This window comes from Triticum dicoccoides, chromosome 4A (assembly GCF_002162155.2).
Source record: "Triticum dicoccoides isolate Atlit2015 ecotype Zavitan chromosome 4A, WEW_v2.0, whole genome shotgun sequence".
NCBI classification, from domain to species: Eukaryota; Viridiplantae; Streptophyta; class Magnoliopsida; order Poales; family Poaceae; genus Triticum; species Triticum dicoccoides.
In genome coordinates, this window is record NC_041386.1 from 685,832,077 (window position 1) to 685,837,902 (window position 5,826).

Consider the following 5,826-nt stretch of genomic DNA (forward strand, 5'->3'; position numbering starts at 1 on the left):
TCCTCCATGTCCATGCCCCGTCGTATATAAGCCGGGTCGCTTCGTCTCTTGCCATTCACCAGCCCGAGCAAGAAAGAACCAAGCAAAGCCATCGATTGATTGAAGCAGAGTCAGAGAACGTGCGTCAGAAAGCGTCGGCCACCGGAGCGTCTCCAATCGAGTATGGACAAGGTGCTGGCCTTCTCCATCCTGAGCGCCTCGCCGGCCGACATCGCCCCCGGCGCCAGCAACGGCGGCAGCTGGTCTCGGCTGTCCTGGCGGGGAAGGAAGCTACAGGAGGGCGACCAGGCTCGAGCAGAAGGGAAACATGGGAAGCAGGGCGGTCTGCCGGTGGAAGCAGAGAAGCAGCCGGGCAAGGGGAAATCGCAGTCAACGCGGCCGCGGTTCGCGCCGGAGTTCGATGGAATCGACTGCTTCGAGACCATAGTGTGCCATTGATCGGTGAATCACGAACTGCCCCTGTTCCCGCCGCGCGTGTAACTACTAATTCTTTCTTCACTCGATCACACCGTACGATCGGCGTGTTCATTCGTTGTTAACTTGTGCTTTTAACTGAAGCCGGATGTTGTACAGAATACAGAGTTGCCAGTAAACCAAGTTCTTTCATATGGTACAAAGAAACCCATTTCGCCGGGATTATTTGGATAAGCTTTGGCTTTGAAGTCTTGATGTCATGACGGAGTAGAGATGTTTAGTCAGACTAATCTAGAATTGAACGGAGAGCACAACTTTGCTGATAGTGGAACTAGCCAGCCCTCTGATTTTGACATCTACTTGGTTCTTCTCACGTCAGTTTCTTTTTGTGTCTGCTCACATCTGTTCATGAATTAACAGGTGAAATAAATGGAGAAGTAAATACAAAGTGTGTGGATGAATTACTGAAACTTGCTTCTTATCATGAAGATGTGGACTTACATATATATAGGGAAAGCATTACTCACACAAGCGAAGGTTGGTGGAGAATTTACTTCATTTTTTATTTTTTAGTTCCCACTGCATTTTTCCTTGGTAGACTACATGTGTACTTAATAGAGTGGTTTCCATTTGCTGCTTGAATATCTTTTGTTGTTGCAAATGTACTAATTAAATTTAGAATTCACTTTCACTTGGTGGGCCCCCAGCCCAAGGTTAATGCTAAATAGCTACTCCCTCCATCCCAAAATATAAGAGCGTTTTTATACTATTTTGGAACGGAGGGAGTAAGTGGCTAGACGCAGTAATATATGAAGAGCTGTGTGTAGCCTCGGGTGAGGACGAGAGAGTGACAGGATACCGACCGGTGTATGACTAATTTTTGTCTAAACCTGATTAGCAGCGTCTACCAAAAACGCCACCGAAACGTGGGAGCTTTGGAGGCACTTTTAAGAACGCCGCCGAATGTGGGAGCTTTGGAGGCACTTTGAAGAACGCTGCCGATTGTCAGTCTTTGGAGGCGAGACTGGAATACGCCTTCCTTGATCTTTCCCTTCGGGGTTATTTCTAGCGTTTTGGAGGAACGACTCCAAAAACATGTAAAGGCATCTATGTGTCATCTAGAGGCATTTTAGAATGTGTTGTAATATCTGTCGTGTTGTAGTGGAAGAGCTGCAGTTCACTCTGCAAGTGGCCAAGCGCCGGATAATTTTCTATGGGGCGTATGTGATTTAATTTTTCCTCATACGTATAGCAACCCAACACCCATGGTCATTCATATCATCACGGATACACAATGAATATTCAACCAACATGTTACACTTGGGGTGAATGATGGCCTCCGTCCTCTCCCTTATATATATACCGCCCCATCGTCGCCAAAGTAGATAGCAAACCCAGTTGTTTCATTCATACAGGCAATGAACACACATGAACAAAGGGGAATGTGAGAAAAATAACCAATGCAAACGGGAATGGGAGACATCAGAACATGAGCAGCATTGGGTACTTAGCCACTCTCACGTAAGTTTTACAGAGGTCGCAAGGCTCATGTGTCCAACTGTTAATGGACACGCCACACGGTAGAGAAGGCAAGAACACGAGAAAAAGAAGATAAACACGCGCCAAGCCACGAAACCGCGAGATGATCACCAGCTCGCTCGCTACTTCTCTCTCGCGGCCGTGTACATATATATTCTGGAGCGCAGTAAACCGCCATGCCCAAAGCTTCCTCGAGGCTCCGCCGTATATAAGTCGGGCCGCGTCCCCTCTATCCCTTCACCAACCCGAGCAAGGCCAAGCAAGCAAAACCAATTGATTGATTGAAGAAAAGTCAGGGCGTGTGCGTGCAGGAAAGCATCGGCCACCTGACCTGAGCTGCTGCAGGAATCATCGCCATCTCCATTCGAGCATGGACAAGGTGCTGGCCTTCTCCATCCTGAGCGCCTCGCCGGCCGACATCGCCCCCGGCACCGGCGCCGGCGGCAGCTGGGCCCGACTCTCCTGGCGGGAAAGGAAGCTGCAGGAGGATGACCAAGCTGGATCAGCAGGAAACAGGGGAAGCAGGGCGGTCTGCCGCGGGAGGCAGAGCAACGGCCCGAGAAAGGGAAATCGCAGTGATAGTCGACGTTGCGTCCGCGGTTCGTGCCGGAGTTCGACGGAATCGACTGCTTCGAGACCATCGTGAGCCATTGATCTGTGAATCACGAGCTACTCCTGGTCCTGCGGTGCGTGACTACTAATTCTTTCTTCCTACGACCAGCGTGTTCATTCATTGTTAACTTTGCTTCTAACTGAAGCCGCATGTTGTACACACTACGGAGCTACTTATAAACCAAGTTGTTTTGGAGGATAGAAGACTTGTATTACTCAGGATCAACCCTACAACCCTTCTTACAAAGTTCAACGATCTCTTGGGGACCAGAGCACAGCCAGACTACAATTCTATTCATTCTCGTTCCGCCGGGGGAGCAGCTCCCGGCGATCGTTTCTGATCGTTCGCTAGAGGGCGGGCGCGGGCCAGGGTGACCCCCGATTGACCAAAAATGCCCTGCTAAAATTTAAAAGTGTAATAATGCTAAACTTTAAAACTGCCACCTTATACATAAAAAACAGCAAAAAGAACAAAATAATAGACATTTTCTTATAAAAAACAGAGAAAACATAAATTTATAAATGCCATGCTTCCAAAATGTGAAAATTGACATGCTACTTTATAAAACTACCTCTGATCATTAATACTCCATCCGTTCCCAAATATTTGTCTTTCTAGAGATTTCAAAAAGTGATTACAGACGAAGCAAAACGAGTGAATCTACATTCTAAATTATGTCTACATATATCCTTATGTTGTAGTCCATTTAAAATATCAAAAAGACAAATATTAGGGAACAGAGGGAGTAGTTTCTTAGCATGGACACGTAAAATATTCAACTAAGACCCTACACTTATGTGAATAATGGCCTTCGTCGTCTCTTCTCTCCCCTATACGTATACCACTTGACTTTGAGCTAGGTGTCCTTGGATCCAACGCTGGTGCTTCTGCTATGTAGTCGAGGATACACATAGAATTATTGAGCTCCAAACAGTAATGGTAGCTTGGCACTATGAAGGAGGCATGACTATCATCCCTGTCAACACGCCATGTGAAGTGTGTTGTTTTGATCCATGTAGTTGCATGTTCTTTTTTTGAGTGGTAGTAGTTGCATGTGCTGCTCCTCCGATAGGGGGACCAGGCTGGACCTGGGTTGCTTTCTCTGTATCTTTCATTCTACTTACATGACCTACTAGCACCAAGTAACCGGCCATAAAAAAAGAACCAAGTAACATAGGACGCATAGAGCCATATGGCCCATCAGTAGTATATGATGAACTTTGCATCACAATTATATTGGGTTAAGGTGCGCCTTTCATGAATACTACACGCTTACCGAAGAGTACGATGGGGGTTCCTATGTACATCAATCCTATATAGTACCTATGATTATTCATACTATGGATGCATAATGAATATTCAGCTACCATGCTACACTTGTGTGTAATGGTTTCGGTCCTCTCTCCTCTACCCTATACATATATAACACCCTATGTATCTTTCACCAAATTAGATAGTTAACCAAGTTATTCATTCATATAGGCAACAACACACATGGACGACAGGAAAAATGAGAGAGGAACAGACATATCAGATGCAATTACATGCACATGGGAATTAGAGACATCAGAACATTAGCATGTCAGAACATTAACATATTGGGGAAGTTGCTTACCACTTAGTGCAGATAGACAAGACTGAAGCTCATTCAGTGTTCCTTGTGTTCTTGTTACGCAAGGTTTTGTAGCCCGGTTGTTAGGTATTACCATAGCTACCTTCACCCGACGCACACTTGTAGGCTCTTGAAGATGTGACGTAGAAGCAACGAGTGTGTATCGTCGAGGTGTTGGTGCAATGGCACGCTGGCTCTGTCATGCTAGCTACATGGGGAGATCGTGATTCCTTGAATTAGTTGTTCTCGTGCGTGCAAGCGTGCCGGCAAGTTGGTTTGAAGATGAGCAACAAGGATTTTTCATCAGTGGCAAAAGTAGCAACCCGGCCCGGGAAGCAAGGGTTGAATAGGTCACAAGGCCATGATGCAGAGGTTTGAACTCGGATCGTCTTGGAGGCCTAGAATGGAGCCAACTAACTACTTAAGCAAAAAAAATGCTAGACATACGAGGAGTTACCGAGTTAACATACTGATCCCTCTACCCCTTAAAAAAACCCAGATTGATCCCTCTGCCCTCACTAATCTCTCACCTCCTGAATTTCAGTGTGGCCCCGCTTCATTCTAATCCCTAATCAAAACCGTCCACCCCATCTCATCCTGTAAATCCTCTGCAGATGTAGCATTGCTCCTACTTAAGAGGTTAGCCCCTGCATCTAAATTATCATGATGTATACAACCATTTTTATTTATTATTTAACACAGTACATAACAAATGCAATCCCACCTGAGCCATTAAAGATATGAAACGCCTAAGTCAATTTCTTCCAGAACAACGCCTTCAAGAAGGGATAAACGTCATCGCGCCATCATCGTCACGTCTAGTCTAGTCGGGAATAACCTAGACAATATTTTTGGAGCTTCATATCATGGACACGTAAAATATTCAACTAATATTGCTACACTTATATTAGTCACAAAACAAAACATGCTACACTTATATGAATAATGGCCTCTGTGACCACTTCTCTACCCTATACATATACCACTAGATTTTGAGCTAGGTGCCCTTGGATCGAGCGCTGGTGCTTCTTCTACATAGTTGAGGATACACATAGAATTATTCAGCTCCAGACAGTATGGCAGCTTGGCACTACGAAGGAGCCATGACTACACCTGTCAACATGGGTGTTACTCCATTTTGATGACAAGTATTTCCGGACGGAGGAAGTATATTTTTGCGAATGTCAACACGGCTATGTGCAGTGTGTGGTTTGGATCCATGTGATTGCATTTTTTTGGAGCGGTTGTAGTTGCATGTGGCAATCCCTATTCGGCTATTTCGCTAGCAGCCCGTGAAGCGCGCACCTCCTCTCGTTAGCCGGCCGGCCTACATATCTTTTTTTTTCTGAGTTGCTAAATCACGAAAATGAAATTGTGAATGATGGGATTCGAACCGCAAAGCTACAATTTCAAGAGCAAAGGCATTTACCAAGTGGACTAGCGTCATGTTCATACCTAGTTTGTTTTTGGTAAACCCTTGTGTGCAGCGCGCCGACCGAACTTTCCGCCGGACGCGTCCACGCGCGCAGCGCTCCGCCGTTTCTGTTCGCGACACGTAAGGACAGTGGACCCACCCACATGCGAATCAAATCTCATAACTTATCCCTTTCTCCTTAATTCTCCTCAGCCCCTTTCTTCCACCTCCAGT

The 5,826-nt window shown here is 45.9% G+C and overlaps 1 long non-coding RNA gene and 1 pseudogene across 1 annotated transcript; both read left to right on the forward strand.

Annotated features, from left to right (window-relative positions):
* The first annotated feature begins 454 nt into the window (after nt 1-454).
* Nucleotides 455-1,642, forward strand: LOC119287932. Its single transcript, XR_005141018.1, has 2 exons — nt 455-951; nt 1,316-1,642. It is a non-coding gene; the product is annotated as an uncharacterized LOC119287932 (long non-coding RNA).
* A 207-nt stretch (nt 1,643-1,849) lies between these two features.
* Nucleotides 1,850-2,750, forward strand: LOC119287930 (annotated as a pseudogene).
* Nucleotides 2,751-5,826: the final 3,076 nt, after the last annotated feature.